An 18,248-nucleotide genomic window follows, 5' to 3' on the forward strand; every position below is an offset into this window, starting at 1 on the left:
CTTATAACGCACTGTAAATACTTTATCAAATATAAACGTATATCAAATGATGATCGTTTATACTAGAATGCATTTACAATATGTAATATATGTATAACATATTCAAATATGATTATCATCTTATTCGAGGTATATTTACGCATAAAATGCGAAATATGGAGGATCTGACATTTGTCTCAATTCCTTTTATGAAACGAGTTTTTTTTTTTTTTTTTTTTTCTTATTTTATCGGGCACCTGGGAAGGTAATATGAAAAACACATAACGAATTTTAGAAGTCTCGTATGAAATGGAAACGAATGTACGATTCTGTTTATCACATAATTTCGATATCATTATAAATAATCACAAAATCGGTGTTTTATCAGACTGGTACGATGTCTAAATTGGCGATATTCTAGGAAATGTTGTCGAACCGTGCGTGAAGAAGCGGAATAATAATAATAATAAGAAGAAGAAGAAGAAGAAGAAGAAGAAGAAGAAGAAGAAGATGATGATGATGATGATGATGATGATGATGATGATGATGATGATGATGACGACGACGAAAGAAGAAGAAACTTTAGTGGAATAGATAAAAGGATGGAAAGAGGAAACAGCATAACATCTATTAATTTTGAAAATGATATCAATTGAAGATGAAAATGAGGGGTAGAATTGATATCCAGATTCTATCTTGCTGTTTTATTAAACTTATCATCTTATTATCAAAGGTGTAAGTGACTTTTATATCTTAGTATTAAGGGTGCACACACACCTGGATTTTATATTTTAGTATTAAGGGTGTACACACACCTGAATTTTATATCTTACTTTTACATAAGAGTGTACACACACCTGACTTTTATTTATTATTTTTACATAAGGGTGTACATACATCTTGCTTTTATATCTTAGAGTTAAGAGTGTACACACACCTGGATTTTATATCTTATTTTTACATAAGGGTGTACATGCATCTTGTTTTTATATCTTAGAGTTAAGGGTGTACACACACTTGAATTTTATATCTTATAGTTAAGAGTGTACACACATCTGACTTTTATATTTTAGTATTAAGGGTGTACATACACCTGGATTTTATATCTTATTTTTACATAAGAGTGTATACACACCTGACTTTTATATTTTAGTATTAAGGGTGTACACACACCTGGATTTTATATCTTATTTTTACATAAGAGTGTATACACACCTGACTTTTATATTTTAGTATTAAGGGTGTACACACACCTGAATTTTATATCTTATTTTTACATAAGAGTGTATACACACCTGACTTCTATATTTTAGTATTAAGGGTGTACATACACCTGGATTTTATATCTTATTTTTACATAAGAGTGTACACACACCTGACTTCTATATTTTAGTATTAAGGGTGTGCACACACCTAAATTTTATATCTTATTTTTACATAAGAGTGTATACACACCTGACTTCTATATTTTAGTATTAAGGGTGTACATACACCTGGATTTTATATCTTATTTTTACATAAGAGTGTATACACACCTGACTTTTATATTTTAGTATTAAGGGTGTACATACACCTGGATTTTATATCTTATTTTTACATAAGAGTGTATACACACCTGACTTCTATATTTTAGTATTAAGGGTGTGCACACACCTGAATTTTATATCTTACTTTTACATAAGAGTGTACACACACCTGACTTTTATTTATTATTTTTACATAAGGGTGTACATACATCTTGCTTTTATATCTTAGAGTTAAGAGTGTACACACACCTGGATTTTATATCTTATTTTTACATAAGGGTGTACATACATCTTGTTTTTATATCTTAGAGTTAAGGGTGTACACACACTTGAATTTTATATCTTATAGTTAAGAGTGTACACACACCTGACTTTTATATTTTAGTATTAAGGGTGTACATACACCTGGATTTTATATCTTATTTTTACATAAGAGTGTGACTTTTATACTTAGAGTTAAGGGTGTACACACCTGATTTTTATATCATAAGGGTGTACATGCATCTTGGTTAAGTTAAGGGTGTGCACACACCTGGATTTTATATTTTAGTATTAAGGATGTACACAAGCCTGGATTTTATATCTTAATGTTACGTAGGGTGTACACATACCTGACTTTTGTACCTTGGTGTTACATAAGGGTGTACACACACCTGACTTTTATATTTTAGTATTAAGGGTGTACATACACCTGGATTTTATATCTTATTTTTACATAAGAGTGTACACACACCTGACTTTTATATCTTAGAGTTAAGGGTGTGCACACACCTGGATTTTATATTTTAGTATTAAGGATGTACACAAGCCTGGATTTTATATCTTAATGTTACGTAGGGTGTACACATACCTGACTTTTGTACCTTGGTGTTACATAAGGGTGTACACACACCTTAATTTTATATCTTAATGTTAAGGGTGTACACACATCTGACTTTTATATCTCCATGTTATGAATGTACACACACCTGACTTCTATATCTTAATGTTAAGGGTGTACACACACCTGACTTCTATATCTTAATGTTATGGGTGTACACACGCCTGACTTCTATACCTTAATGTTATGGGTGTACACACACCTGACTTCTATATCTTAATGTTATGGGTGTACACACACCTGACTTCTATATCTTAATGTTATGGGTGTACACACGCCTGACTTCTATACCTTAATGTTATGGGTGTACACACACCCGACTTCTATATCTTAATGTTATGGGTGTACACACACCTGACTTCTATATCTTAATGTTATGGGTGTACACACACCTTACTTTTATATCTTAATGTTATGGGTGTACACACGCCTGACTTCTATACCTTATTGTTATGGGTGTACACACACCTTGTTTTTATACCTTAGAGTTAATGGTGTTGACACACCAGGTGTTTATATCTCCATGTTATTGGTGTACACACGCCTGGATTTTACATCTTAATGTTACGTAGAGTGTACAAACATCTTTGTTTATATCTTGTTGTCATGGATGTTCACATCCTAGTTTTTATATCTTGTTAAGGGTGTACACGCGCCTGGATTTTACATCATAATGTTACGTAGGGTGTACAAACATCTTTTTTATATCTTTTTTTCACGGATGTTCACACTCCTGGTTTTTATATCTTATTAAAGGTGTACACATCTGACCTTTATATATTACTAGTAACGTTGTACATTCGCCTGAATTTTATATCTTATTGTTAAGCGTTATGATACTGTTACACGAAATATTCATCACAAGCTTCATTGCCTTAAGTTGATAGATCTGAGATTTGTAAATCCATTGTTCAGGGGAATATGTAAATTACCATCCAGCAACAAGTGCACTTAAACTCACACAATGATACATTTACATTTAATATTGCTTGTATAACTGAACATTTACATGCATTTCAAGTCGATACTCGTCTTGATTACAGAGAGAGAAATATTGAACATACACATTACTCACGTGCATAATAAATACAAAAACCTCCTGAGTCAGTGTTAAAGTAGCTACCCGTACTAGGAACGCGTGAAATAGATTTATTTATAAGTACAGGCATTGAATTGAAATTTTGAATTAAACTCTAACCAAAGTTCCCACACGCAAGCACAATATGCTTTAAATCCTACTTAATATAATGTTAATTCCCTATATTTAAACCTGAGTTGATGGGGACGTTTACCAATTTATTCAAATCTATTTTCGTGTATATTTTATGAAAATCTTTCATATTAAATCTACTATGAATTTTACAAATCAGCTAAACGGCAGACTGAATAAAACATGACTGACTCAGCTTCACTGACATAATAACATTTTTTATCCTTTAACTGGCGCTGCCATTGTCGGAATACACCTGCCACATACATTTTTGCTGTGTTCGGCAGTGACGGGATAAAGCTGTACTTTAGCACGTTAATTCCACAGAATTACTTTCTGAAATCACTTACAAATTACGTTAAACAATTAAGATAACTGTTGAAATAAGCGATTCTATCTGTTTTAATTAACAAGGTTGTTTACAAACATTCATAAAATCGCTGTCATGTTCGTTGAAGCTTGGAACTATATTTAAGCGAGGAGCAATTATTTTGGCGTACGTCATCAGGCAAAGTTCAGCGTAACGTCAAATTCATGTAAACAAAGATTGAACAACAAAACTGTTGAAGCTTTTCTTGTCTGGTTTTCAGTCAGTGTAACAGGATATATAGAATAAAACGTGGCCAGCCTCTTGCGAACCACTTTTGTCTGTCTGTCCCAAACTTTTGAAGACACTGACCATATACAGCTTATATATGTATTTTTAAGACACTGACCATATAATCTGTTTAAGTAGGAAAATACGAACTCTCAAATTTATAAAGCGTTCGTCTAGATGCCTTACATTTGAAGTTTCATGTACAAGTAAATACCACGACGCGCATGTGTGAATAAGGATTTGAAAAAAGACCTGAATCGTGATTGAAAAAAACAAAACACAACAAAATGTGAATAACAATCGGTTGGAACAGAATTTAAAAATAAGGTTTTGTCATGTAGTTTAACAATTTTTATATATACAAGAATACATTGTATACGTTTAAAGACTGAAAATTGAAATTAATTCGCTTTACGCTTACCGATTTTCTCGCGAAAAAGTGGAGTATTAATTCATTAATTCAACATTTTAAATAGGAATATTGTAATCCTGACATTGAAATCAAATTGCGGATGAATTGCTGTTTCAGGACACTATTTGAACAATTTGGTTTTAAAATGGATATGACGATGACGTTTTATGCGAGAAAACTACTTCATACGATTTTTTATTGGATAATTCTAAAAGCAGAGTAATTGAGCGAATATAATTAAAAATCATCAAAAATTAATTCCGAAGCCAGATAATAACTAATGTGTACATTTATATCTAATCACTGGTGTTCAATTCAGGAGTTATATCAATATACAATGTTTATTAGCTGGAATTCGACCATCCCAAAGGCTTTCAGCTTTTATACGCGTCTGTTCATCAAGCTATCTTATCACAGTTCACGAAGATTGGCAGTCGTACATATAACATAGATATACTGTACATGATGTAGACATCACTACCAATGTCTATTATAAGATCACGTGAGTTCAACAATTTTCACTTATGCCACAGTCATGTAGAAAACATATATAACCACTGACTAGAATGCCATCTATTTATTGGCATCGTACTGACACGAGATTCTGACAACGTAAATAGAAAAGATACCTCAAATGTAGTTTTGTACTCTGCAGCATCAGCTGGTGATTAAAAAGCTACGACCCAATTTACTGTCGTTCAAGAAGCGGAAGTGACGAAAACGACACATTTTGTCTGCAAAATCAGGTACAGACAGAGGCTTAACACTTGGCGCCAGTGCCAGTGATGTTGTTAACGGTACCATGACACCGTAGTTTGCCTATCAGAGCCAAAATAGGACTGTAGCCTTAATTTACGGTGACTTTTACGACACTGTACTGCCGTGACTCGTGAACTAGAGGTGTTTTCTGAAATCTTATTACCTTTTGTATGATAGTACACGTCAGGCTAAAAACAGCTATAATTCTCAAACCCCAGTCCATTGATAATACACCTGTCTTTGAAACATGACCTCAATCTTACAATTATTTATATGAAAAGTCGAAAAAAAATGTTCTTTCGAAGTGCGCCAGCCAGATACAGGGGTTTTAGGATTATTTGTAAGAATGAGCTGAACTTCTGACCTTTTACCAGCAATATTTCGTTGAGTATTTGTTGTGCCAATACCTCATCACCTCTTTCCACATCACATCACTGTAATGTATTTCTCTCTCTGTTATTCTCCATACAGGTTCTGGTCTGCTGATACAGCAATTTTCCGTCATTGATATCTGTAAAGAAATTGGTCACAGAGATCGCTCTCAACACAGCATTGCCCAAACAGTACATGTACTCTTTGCACGAACATGAGCATACATTTACAGATGTTACCGTCCGTACAGGCAACGACGTCCGTACAGACACCGACCTGTTCAAAGAGATAAGCCTTCATACTGACATCAATATCCATTCGGACAAGTAGAAAACTCTGGAATGGGGAGCTAACTCTGTTTTCAACATGGTCCATCACTAGTTTTAGCATCATGGATACGGAGAAATGATCGCCAACACCCATTCTGATAACTATGGACCAAGCAAGAATAACGTTTTGTTATGGTGTTTGCCGTTTGGAGATTCTTACTTGTGTATCACATATATAGTGTGCTGCATATAGTTTCACCTGGATTTATGTATCAAAGCCTGCTATATGACATGGGGAGACACAGAGATGCAGCTATTCATCGAAATACTTCCCGACATTCTTTTTATTTGTACAGCTGCGTGTGCTGTAAATAGTTCAATTTTATATATAAAGACTCAAATTAATATTCTGTTAGATAAGGCATCGCAAATTATTGTTGTTTGTAATCATTTCTTTCCTGTGTTGATAGCAGCTTTGTCAATAACTAATTACTATTTTGATTTGATCCTGTCGTGTGGATGAAGGATTTCAAAATTCAAAACATCATTTTCTTTTCCTTCTTAATTCAAGTTTCAAGTGTTTTTATGTCTATTTTAACATTCTAAGCTGTCGTCCAATACTCCATGATGATTGCTGGCCATTCAAAGTTTGATTTTGACTGGTGTTTTGATGTGTAGAAATTACACTGGGGGTCCAGTAATGTTGAACCTCTAGAGGAGATTGCTAATACAGTTACAAATTTCTCACGTAATGGACATAACATTGATGAAAGATAGAGACAATCCAATAATATTTACTAGAAATCTTTCCTAGAGCAGTACTACCTAATATTGAAGAACTTACAAAATATCACCATTTTCCTGTTGACTCTACTAAGACAGAGAAAGTGTTATGAAAGGAACTTAATGACTTTCCCACAGTGTCTGAGAACCTTCCCTCTGTGGATACTGAGTCAGGAGAATTGGTGTCAATAGAACTTGATCCATCTAGACAGTGGTATTTATATGAGGACATTAGGGAAGTTTATAAAACAGAAAACTCACAGAACATTACGTCTTGAATCAAATGTACCAAACTCAGAAGTGGACCCAGAGGAAGATAACGAAGTACCAAATCTACCATTCCAAGGAAAGCAATCTGCTCCTCTTTATATATCTTAGTTATTGTGAGTAGCATTGGTTTTGTAAATTTAAGATTTCAAACCTGGTACATGAAGTGATTTTTTTTCATGATTGTAATACATAGACCAGTAATATTTTAGATTTATAAATTTTGCTACATAGGCTTTCCGAAAATGTATAAATATCTCTGTATGTTTTGTCCCCTTCTGACCCGGATTTTGTAGACATGCTTACCTATATTATTAATAAAGCTGCGAATCATCATATTACTTTTTTCAGTATATACCACTATCGATAATCCGCATTTAGAGCCGTGCAGATGTAGTGTGATGTCTCCGTCGGTATTGCTGGATTTGGTTTCCTGGCGTGAATGTGTCCCCAAGCTTAAGAAATGTTATTTTAGATTAACGGCATGCTTCGTTTGACGTCATTAAAATGTAAATGTTGAGATTGCTGTAGAGGAACTTAAAATATATTTGGATGAAATGACTATTCGGCGAGGTTTAGTGTTGATTGAAACGATTAACCTAAATAACAAGTAGGATGCAGCTTACACAAGAAACGAACAATTTTTTCAAGGTGAAGTGTCATACACAGCCAAAGTGAGGGTATAAACAAAGCCAACACTTGAGAACCGAAGAAAATGTATATATTGAGAATACATAATAAAATCACAGATTTCGATATATCTCTTGTTTCATTGGCGTTCCAGGTCTATGTCTTACTGCTGACGTAGTCCCTCATCTCTCTTCTGATTTGCCTGTCTCTGTGCAAGGTACGTGACGAGATCAAGTGCTGCTTCATCGTACCAGCGGTTTAATCTGCGAAAAGCACGTGCCATCCTCTCTCGTAATCTGACCAGTATACACGGTCGTTTGTTCAAATTCACCCACTTCCCGTTTACCTTTATGAAAGAAGGTCCACAATATGGTCTCGACTGCTCGGGAGAAGGTTTTTTTGTCGGTTCCTTGGATGGAAGACAAATGTGCTTTACTATGTTCCCAAGAATAGGTTTCTCAATATTCTTCTCCTGTACCATCTTTTCGACAATTCTGACCACGACGTCTTCGTTATTTATGGTGTCGGCAAAAGTGGACTGACCAATGTCCATATTGATTTCTGTCCAGGCATGTTTAGGTTTTACCTGTTTGTCTTCCGGTTCTAGGTCAGTTGCTAAATCTACCGCCTTACCTGCAATAGCTTAAAAAAGAGACGCAAATAAGACAAGTGTTATATGAGCAGTGTTACACTGTACATTTTATGCACGAATGAAAGCCAAGGTGATAAGCAATTAAAAAAAGGAAGATAAGCCGGACTTTTATATCAATATTAACTCTGAATATAAGACTTACTGATGGCTTGTTCCTGCTGTCTGTCTTGACTTTTCTGACGATATGGGTTTACTGCATCTCCATATGCCTGTCCTGTCTGTAAACAATTAATTTCATAAGTCATTCTTGTATTTACATTGTGTATATCAAATCTAAAATCCCTATGTTTTGTCAGATTATATTCTACAGAGTATGTCAACAGTACAATCAACAATTTCACAGTATCATAAACAAACTTTTTCTATAGTTTAACGGTTTACCTGATATTCTGTTTCCGCCGCGACAACAGGTCCCGTCGTCTTCATCCCCCGGTCTCCGGTACCATGAGCAAAGTCAGTGATATCAAAACTACATGTACTTGGCGATGTAGACATGATTGAGAATACTATTTGTTCTAGAATATCTATGTACGTTTGTTGTATCAACCCCGCCTTCAACAACATACAACAATTAAACATCACGTGATTAGCAATGCCACGTGACCTTCGGCGTAACGTAATACAATTGTCACGTGAAAAGAACAATACAAATGGTGACGTCATATGCTATTTTTTCTAAACAATGTTCTTCAATCTCTGGAAGAAATAGATTGTCATTGTTTTCTTTTTATTTCTCTTTCAGATTGATGTACTATGTAAGATTACATTATAACAACAAACACGACACATACTTATTAATAATTGTATAATGTAATAAGATCGTTTTAGTAGTGAGGTTAAGGGAATGAATTGATCTGGGTTAATTTGTACGTGTACGGTGGCCAGTTTCTTATACGAAAAACTTTCAGAAAACTGAAAAAGCAATGCGTTTTTTTTTGTTTTTTTTTATAAAAGCTAATTGTTTTGTGATCGGTCTGCCGTTCCATCAAATATCCACACAGATGTGCCGACAATTTCCGTGGCGTGGTTTATAGGGCTTACGCGCATAGCTTACAAATAGTCTATATGGGAAATAATTGGTAAAATTCCTCTTAAGAAACCAAGCAGAAACATAAAAACAGTAAAAAAGCAGATCGGGTGTCAATACCTGTGGAACTTTCCTTCAATTTTCAAATCGAAAAGCATTCTAAACATGGCCGAAGCAACAGGTATTTTTCCAAATGGTTTAGAAAATTTACTGAATGAACTTACACGTGCAGGAGGGAAAATGTGGTACCACTTAAAATCGGACGTTTGATGTTTAAAACAAAGTACATCGTACAATAAAACATTTATTAGACTTTTTTCATTTAAATTCAAATTTTTACAGTGCACGATTTCAACTTCCACCTCCTCCTCCTCTCATTCTTTGTTATATAGGAAAGCAAAGATGAAAATTTAAGGTAGATCAATATATCTGATACAAGTTCAAAATGGCATGTAAGTCCTTATTTCAACTTTATCCAATCAAGATAGCTGAATTAAATGCCAAAAAGATGTCGTGGGTTATTATCCAAACATATCCCTGACAGCATCAGATTCTGTTAGCGAAACGCCAATGTTCATCAAGTATTCGCTTGGATACATCATGTACCTTCAAATATTTTGTAGAACCAGATTAGAGTTAATGAAATTCCTTAATTTACTGACACTGTTTTAGCGCTATCAATTTGTTGTGGGTGGAATGACAGCCATAGGTATGGGAAGGACGTATTTCACTTTGCTACACACGGTGTCTTTGTTTATGTGGATAAGGGATACCCATATATTGTAACCGTCAAAGATTACCCTCATCATGTCATTAGGGGGTCAATTAACAAGGCGTATACAATATCGATTTTACTAAGTTTAATCCACAGAGAGCCAGCCTACATAATAAAAAAATCTGTTGTATACCGATTACAGACATTTATTTATAGACAACACGGAAAAATCCTTGCGTTTTATGGATACTGTAAAGGAATAAACCAATTATTACGACTTCATGTATCGATTCTATTTCCAACACGAGCAGTTGTTGTTTACAGATTTTTTATTCAATAGAAAGAAAGCCATGAAGATGAAATCAGAACAATACCAGAGACATTCTTCACCAAAAAGATGAAATATTTTTTCAGTTTCTGGTTTTCTTTTCACTTTTCACTTTTCATTGCAGGAATATTCTATTGCATTTAAAAGGCATTCCCAGAGCCAGATTCTGTAATACCACTTAGTAAACAGACGAATAGTAAACGGAAGTTTTGTAATAGCATCTAGACTAGTGAACGGAAGTCCTGTAACAATCTCTAGATAAGTAAAAGGAAGTCATGCAACAACCTCTAGACTAGTAAACGGAAGTCATGCAACAACCTCTAGACTAGTAAACGGAAGTCATGCAACAACCTCTAGACTAGTAAACGGAAGTCATGCAACAACCTCTAGACTAGTAAACGGAAGTCATGCAACAACCTCTAGACTAGTAAACGGAAGTCATGCAACAACCTCTAGACTAGTAAACGGAAGTCATGCAACAACCTCTAGACTAGTAAACGGAAGTCTTGTGATAACCTCTTCGTTATAAAGAACTATTTCTTGTCCTTTCATCAAACGAAGTGATTCTACTGAAGGGGTCGCGCGTTGCCCTACGAAACCTGAGGTTAAGATCCGCGGTGTATGGTATGACGTTCCCTACCCGTTTGCATTTCTCAGGAAGCTAAGTAACAGACTGATCTGTACTGACATTATCCTCTTGTAAATGCGATGGGTTTTCCGTGTGTTCTTCAATAAGGTAACTACCTGCTACTACAGAGATATCCCGTCTCAAAACGATCATGGCTGTTCAAAGGACGGTAAACCAAGAAAGAATGATTCTATTGCAAACTGATAGAGATTGATTTGGTCTTGCATTCGAAGATGATGAAATCCAACAAGGCTTTAGTGGAATTCTAGATATGTATCTTCCTCATTCAACCCTTCCGGGGATATATATGGGAGAGAGATAAAAACATCAACTCCGGTACCTCACGATACAAACCAAGATCCTGTTTTATTGATAAAGTACTGGGAACATTTAAAACGGGCGTGGCATCAAATTTCAAAGTAAAAATCAAGGTCATGACTATTGTGGAAACAAACTGACCTCCATAAGCGGTTTTTAACACAAACACACAACTTCACATTTACGGAGATAGAAAAAATGTGCCGTTAACGTTCCAAACAACTCAATCGTCTGGTTAGATAACATTTAGTAAGTGGCGTTTCCCTCCCGGTTTACAAAACTTCCATTCTCTCCGGATGGCATCACAACAGTGTTAATTCCAGACAAAGCATCAAAGGCTAGCACCCATTAAACGACCAAATCGTACAGTGACTCTCCTGAGAGAAGGTAATGTCAGCATGCGTTTGTATGTTCTAATTGAGGATGGACTTCAGCGACAAGGAGAGAAAGGGACATCATTATGTTAATGTTTTCACCTTTATTATTTTTGTATTTTGGTGTTCCCATTATGATCTCCAAGAGTTACCTCCCTTCGTACCACTCCGTCAGTACAGTTATTCTACTGTATTTGAAAGGGTTTCTGTCCCTGATCTTTTCGATATCCTTTTCACTTTAAAAATTCTTTCTTTGTAACTTGTTAAGCATACAGTATATATCATTAAATTGTTTTCCTTAATGCATTATATGCTATTTTCAGTATTTTGATGTTGCTCTCATATTTCTTTTGTCTCAATCTCTCTAACACTTGGTGTGCTTTATCATTGAAACATAAAGTACTCAACACATGTATTCGCCCTGAGTACATTTGCGGGCCGACCTTAAATGACCATAGTTGCTGATAACATAACCCCTTTTTTTCTTGTATATGTTTGTGTCCCGGTATTTCCTTACCTATCAGCATCTGTTCAGTTTCTCTTATTTTTCTGTCTCTATTCCATCCATTTCCTTTATTTTCATTCAGTGTCTCATCTGTTCCCCCTTACTTTTCATTCAGTGTCTCATCTGTTCCCCCTTACCTTATCATTTGAGTCTCATCTGTTCCCCCTTACTTTCTTATTTGAGTCTTTTGTGTTCCCCTTAACTGTGTTTCATCAGTTCCCCATCTTATGTGTTTCAGCCTCATGTGTTCACCCTTATTTTCTTATTTGAGTCTCATGTGTTCCTCTTACATTTTTATATGTGTTTCACCCTTTCCTCGTTACTTTATTATTTGAGCCTCATGTCTTATTTTTTCATCTGTTACTCCTATGTTCCCCTTACTTTTTATTTGTGTCTCATTTATTCCCCTTACTTTTTTGTGTTTCATCTGTTCCCCTTCCTTTTTTGTTATTTGTCTGTGTTCATGTGTTCCCCTTACTGTGTTTTTTACTTTTTTGTCTGTGTTTCATGTGTTCCCCTTTTTTTTGTCTGTGTTTCATCTTTATTACTTTTTTTCTGTGTTTCATCTGTTCTTATTTTTTTTGTGTTTCATATGTTCCCCTTACTTTTTATTTGTGTTTCATTTATTCCCCTTACTTTTTTGTGTTTCATCTGTTCCCCTTACTTTTTTTGCATCTGTGTTTCACTTTTTTGTGTTTCATCTGTTCCCCTTACTTTTTTGTGTTTCATCTGTTCCCCTTACTTTTTTTGTGTTTCATCTGTTCCCCTTACTTTTTTTTTGTTTCATCTGTTACTTTTTTGTGTTTCATCTGTTCCCCTTACTTTTTTGTCTGTGTTTCATCTGTTCCCCTTACTTTTTTGTGTTTCATCTGTTCCCCTTACTTTTTTGTGTTTCATCTGTTCCCCTTACTTTTTTGTCTGTGTTTCATCTGTTCCCCTTACTTTTTTGTCTGTGTTTCATCTGTTCCCCTTACTTTTTATTTGTGTCTCATTTATTCCCCTTACTTTTTTGTGTTTCATCTGTTCCCCTTCCTTTTTTGCATCTGTGTTTCATCTGTTCGCCTTACTTTTTTGTGTTTCATCTGTTCCCCTTACTTTTTTGTCTGTGTTACATCTGTTCCCCTTACTTTTTTGTCTGTGTTTCATCTGTTCCCCATACTTTTTTGTCTGTGTTTCATCTGTTCCCCTTACTTTTTTGTCTGTGTTTCATCTGTTCCCCTTACTTTTTTGTCTGTGTTTCATCTGTTCCCCTTACTTTTTTGTGTTTCATCTGTTTCCCTTACTTTTTTTGTCTGTGTTTTATCTGTTTCCCTTACTATTTTTGTGTTTCATCTGTTCCCCTTACTTTTTTGTGTTTCATCTGTTCCCCTTACTTTTTTGTGTTTCATCTGTTCCCCTTACTTTTTTGTGTTTCATCTATTTCCCTTACTTTTTTGTCTGTGTTTCATCTGTTCCCCTTACTTTTTTGTGTTTCATCTGTTCCCCTTACTTTTTTGTCTGTGTTTCATCTGTTCCCCTTACTTTTTTTGTGTTTCATTTACTTTTTTTCTGTGTTTCATCTGTTCCCCTTAACTTTTTTGTGTTTAATCTGTTCCCCTTACTTTTTTGTGTTTCATCTTTTTACCTTAATTTTTTTTCTGTGTTTCATCTGTTAAAATTACTTTTTTGTGTTTCATCTGTTCCCCTTACTTTTTTTTGTGTTTTTTGTGTTTCATCTGTTCCCCTTACTTTTTTGTCTGTGTTTCATCTGTTCCCCTTACTTTTTTGTGTTTCATCTGTTCCCCTTACTTTTTTGTGTTTCATCTGTTCCCCTTACTTTTTTGTGTTTCATCTGTTTCCCTTACTTTTTTTTGTGTTTCATCTGTTCCCCTTACTGTTTTGTGTTTCATCTGATCCCCTTACTTTTTGTGTGTTTCATCTGATCCCCTTACTTTTTTGTGTTTCATCTGTTCCCCTTACTTTTTTTGTGTTTCATCTGTTCCCCTTACTTTTTTGTGTTTCATCTGTTTCCCTTACTTTTTTGTCTGTGTTTCATCTGTTCCCCTTACTTTTTGTGTTTCATCTGTTCCCCTTACTTTTTTGTGTTTCATCTGTTTCCCTTACTTTTTTGTGTTTCATCTTTTTTGTGTGTGTTTTCCCCTTACTTTTTTGTGTTTCATCTGTTTCCCTTACTTTTTTGTGTTTCATCTGTTTCCCTTACTTTTTTGTCTGTGTTTCATCTGTTCCCCTTACTTTTTGTGTGTTTCATCTGATCCCCTTACTTTTTTGTGTTTCATCTGTTCCCCTTACTTTTTTTGTGTTTCATCTTTTCCCCTTACTTTTTTTGTGTTTCATCTGTTCCCCTTACTTTTTTTTGTGTTTCATCTGTTCCCTTACTTTTTTTGTTTTCATCTGTGTTTCATCTGTTCCCCTTACTTTTTTTTTGTGTTTCATCTGTTCCCCTTACTTTTTTGTCTGTGTTTCATCTGTTCCCCTTAGTTTTTTGTCTGTGTTTCATCTGTTCCCCTTACTTTTTGTGTGTTTCATCTGTTCCCCTTACTTTTTTGTGTTTCATCTGTTCCCCTTACTTTTTTGTGTTTCATCTGTTCCCCTTACTTTTTTTGTCTGTGTTTCATCTGTTCCCCTTACTTTTTTGTGTTTCATCTGTTTCCCTTACTTTTTTGTCTGTGTTTCATCTGTTCCCCTTACTTTTTTTTTGTTTTTCATCTGTTCCCCTTACTTTTTTTGTGTTTCATCTGTTCCCCTTACTTTTTTTTGTGTTTTCTGTGTGTTTCATCTGTTTCCCTTACTTTTTTGTCTGTGTTTCATCTGTTTCCCTTACTTTTTTGTCTGTGTTTCATCTTTTCCCCTTACTTTTTGTGTGTTTCATCTGATCCCCTTACTTTTTTGTGTTTCATCTCTTCCCCTTACTTTTTTTGTGTTTCATCTGTTCCCCTTACTTTTTGTGTGTTTCATCTGTTTCCCTTACTTTTTTGTGTTTCATCTGTTCCCCTTACTTTTTTGTGTTTCATCTTTTCCCCTTACTTTTTTTGTGTTTCATCTGTTCCCCTTACTTTTTTGTGTTTCATCTGTTCCCCTTACTTTTTGTGTGTTTCATCTGTTCCCCTTACTTTTTGTGTGTTTCATCTGTTCCCCTTACTTTTTTGTGTTTCATCTGATCCCCTTACTTTTTTGTGTTTCATCTGATCCCCTTACTTTTTTGTGTTTCATCTGATCCCCTTACTTTTTGTGTGTTTCATCTGTTCCCCTTACTTTTTTGTGTTTCATCTGTTCCCCTTACTTTTTTGTGTTTCATCTGTTCCCCTTACTTTTTGTGTGTTTCTTCTGTTCCCCTTACTTTTTTGTGTTTCATCTGTTCCCCTTACTTTTTTGTGTTTCATCTGTTCCCCTTACTTTTTTGTGTTTCATCTGTTCCCCTTACTTTTTTGTGTGTTTCATCTGTTCCCCTTACTTTTTTTGTTTTGTGTTTACATCTGTTCCCCTTACTTTTTTTGTGTTTCATCTGTTCCCCTTACTTTTTTGTGTTTCATCTGTTCCCCTTACTTTTTTTTTGTGTTTCATCTGTTCCCCTTACTTTTTTTTGTGTTTCATCTGTTCCCCTTACTTTTTTGCCTGTGTTTCATCTGATCCCCTTACTTTTTTGTGTTTCATCTGTTCCCCTTACTTTTTTGTGTTTCATCTGTTCCCCTTACTTTTTTTGTGTTTCATCTGTTCCCCTTACTTTTTTGTCTGTGTTTCATCTGTTCCCCTTACTTTTTTGTGTTCCCCTTACTTTTTTGTGTTCATCTGTTCCCCTTACTTTTTTTGTGCTTTTTGTGTGTTTCATCTGATCCCCTTACTTTTTTGTGTTTCATCTGTTCCCCTTACTTTTTTTGTGTTTCATCTTTTCCCCTTACTTTTTTTGTGTTTCATCTGTTCCCCTTACTTTTTTGTGTTTCATCTGTTCCCCTTACTTTTTTGTCTGTGTTTCATCTGTTCCCCTTACTTTTTTGTCTGTGTTTCATCTGTTCCCCTTACTTTTTTGTGTTTCATTTGTTCCCCTTACTTTTTTGTGTTTCATCTGTTCCCCTTACTTTTTTTGTGTTTCATCTGTTCCCCTTACTTTTTTCTGTTTCATCTTTTCCCCTTACTTTTTGTGTGTTTCATCTGATCCCCTTACTTTTTGTGTGTTTCATCTGATCCCCTTACTTTTTTGTGTTTCATCTGTTCCCCTTACTTTTTTTGTGTTTCATCTGTTCCCCTTACTTTTTTGTGTTTCATCTGTTCCCCTTACTTTTTTGTTTTTCATCTGTTCCCCTTACTTTTTGTGTGTTTCATCTGTTCCCCTTACTTTTTTGTGTTTCATCTGTTTCCCTTACTTTTTTGTGTTTCATCTGTTTCCCTTACTTTTTGTGTGTTTCATTTGATCCCCTTACTATTTTTGTGTTTCATCTGTTCCCCTTACTTTTTTTGTGTTTCATCTGATCCCCTTACTTTTTTGTGTTTCATCTGTTCCCCTTACTTTTTTTGTGTTTCATCTGTTCCCCTTACTTTTTTTCTGTGTTTCATCTGTTCCCCTTACTTTTTTTTGTGTTTCATCTGTTCCCCTTACTTTTTTGTCTGTGTTTCATCTGTTCCCCTTACTTTTTTGTCTGTGTTTCATCTGTTCCCCTTACTTTTTTGTGTTTCATCTGTTCCCCTTACTTTTTGTGTGTTTCATCTGTTCCCCTTACTTTTTTGTGTTTCATCTGTTCCCCTTACTTTTTTGTGTTTCATCTGTTCCCCTTACTTTTTGTGTGTTTCATCTGATCCCCTTACTTTTTGTGTGTTTCATCTGATCCCCTTACTTTTTGTGTGTTTCATCTGATCCCCTTACTTTTTTGTGTTTCATCTGTTCCCCTTACTTTTTTGTGTTTCATCTGTTCCCCTTACTTTTTTGTGTTTCATCTGTTTCCCTTACTTTTTTATCTGTGTTTCATCTGTTCCCCTTACTTTTTTGTGTTTCATCTGTTCCCCTTACTTTTTGTGTGTTTCATCTGATCCCCTTACTTTTTTGTGTTTCATCTGTTCCCCTTACTTTTTTCTGTTTCATCTTTTCCCCTTACTTTTTGTGTGTTTCATCTGATCCCCTTACTTTTTTGTGTTTCATCTGTTCCCCTTACTTTTTTTGTGTTTCATCTGTTCCCCTTACTTTTTTGTGTTTCATCTGTTTCCCTTACTTTTTTTTCTGTGTTTCATCTGTTCCCCTTACTTTTTTGTGTTTCATCTGTTCCCCTTACTTTTTTGTGTTTCATCTGTTCCCCTTACTTTTTTGTGTTTCATCTGTTCCCCTTACTTTTTTGTGTTTCATCTGTTTCCCTTACTTTTTTGTCTGTGTTTCATCTGTTCCCCTTACTTTTTTGTGTTTCATCTGTTTCCCTTACTTTTTTGTCTGTGTTTCATCTGTTCCCCTTACTTTTTTGTGTTTCATCTGTTCCCCTTACTTTTTGTGTGTTTCATCTGTTCCCCTTACTTTTTTGTGTTTCATCTGTTCCCCTTACTTTTTGTGTGTTTCATCTGATTCCCTTACTTTTTGTGTGTTTCATCTGTTCCCCTTACTTTTTTGTGTTTCATCTGTTCCCCTTACTTTTTTGTGTTTCATCTGTTCCCCTTACTTTTTTGTCTGTGTTTCATCTGTTCCCCTTACTTTTTTGTCTGTGTTTCATCTGTTCCCCTTACTTTTTTGTCTGTGTTTCATCTGTTCCCCTTACTTTTTTTGTGTTTCATCTGTTCCCCTTACTTTTTTTTGTGTTTCATCTGTTCCCCTTACTTTTTTGTCTGTGTTTCATTGTCTGTGTTTCATCTGTTCCCCTTACTTTTTTGTGTTTCATCTGTTCCCCTTACTTTTTTTGTGTTTCATCTTTTCCCCTTACTTTTTTGTGTTTCATCTGTTCCCCTTACTTTTTTGTCTGTGTTTCATCTGTTCCCCTTACTTTTTTGTCTGTGTTTCATCTGTTCCCCTTACTTTTTTTGTGTTTCATCTGTTCCCCTTACTTTT

This window comes from Ylistrum balloti, unplaced genomic scaffold (genome assembly GCF_031769215.1).
Source record: "Ylistrum balloti isolate Yb309-2 unplaced genomic scaffold, AGI_CSIRO_Ybal_v1 Utg371410, whole genome shotgun sequence".
NCBI classification, from domain to species: Eukaryota; Metazoa; Mollusca; class Bivalvia; order Pectinida; family Pectinidae; genus Ylistrum; species Ylistrum balloti.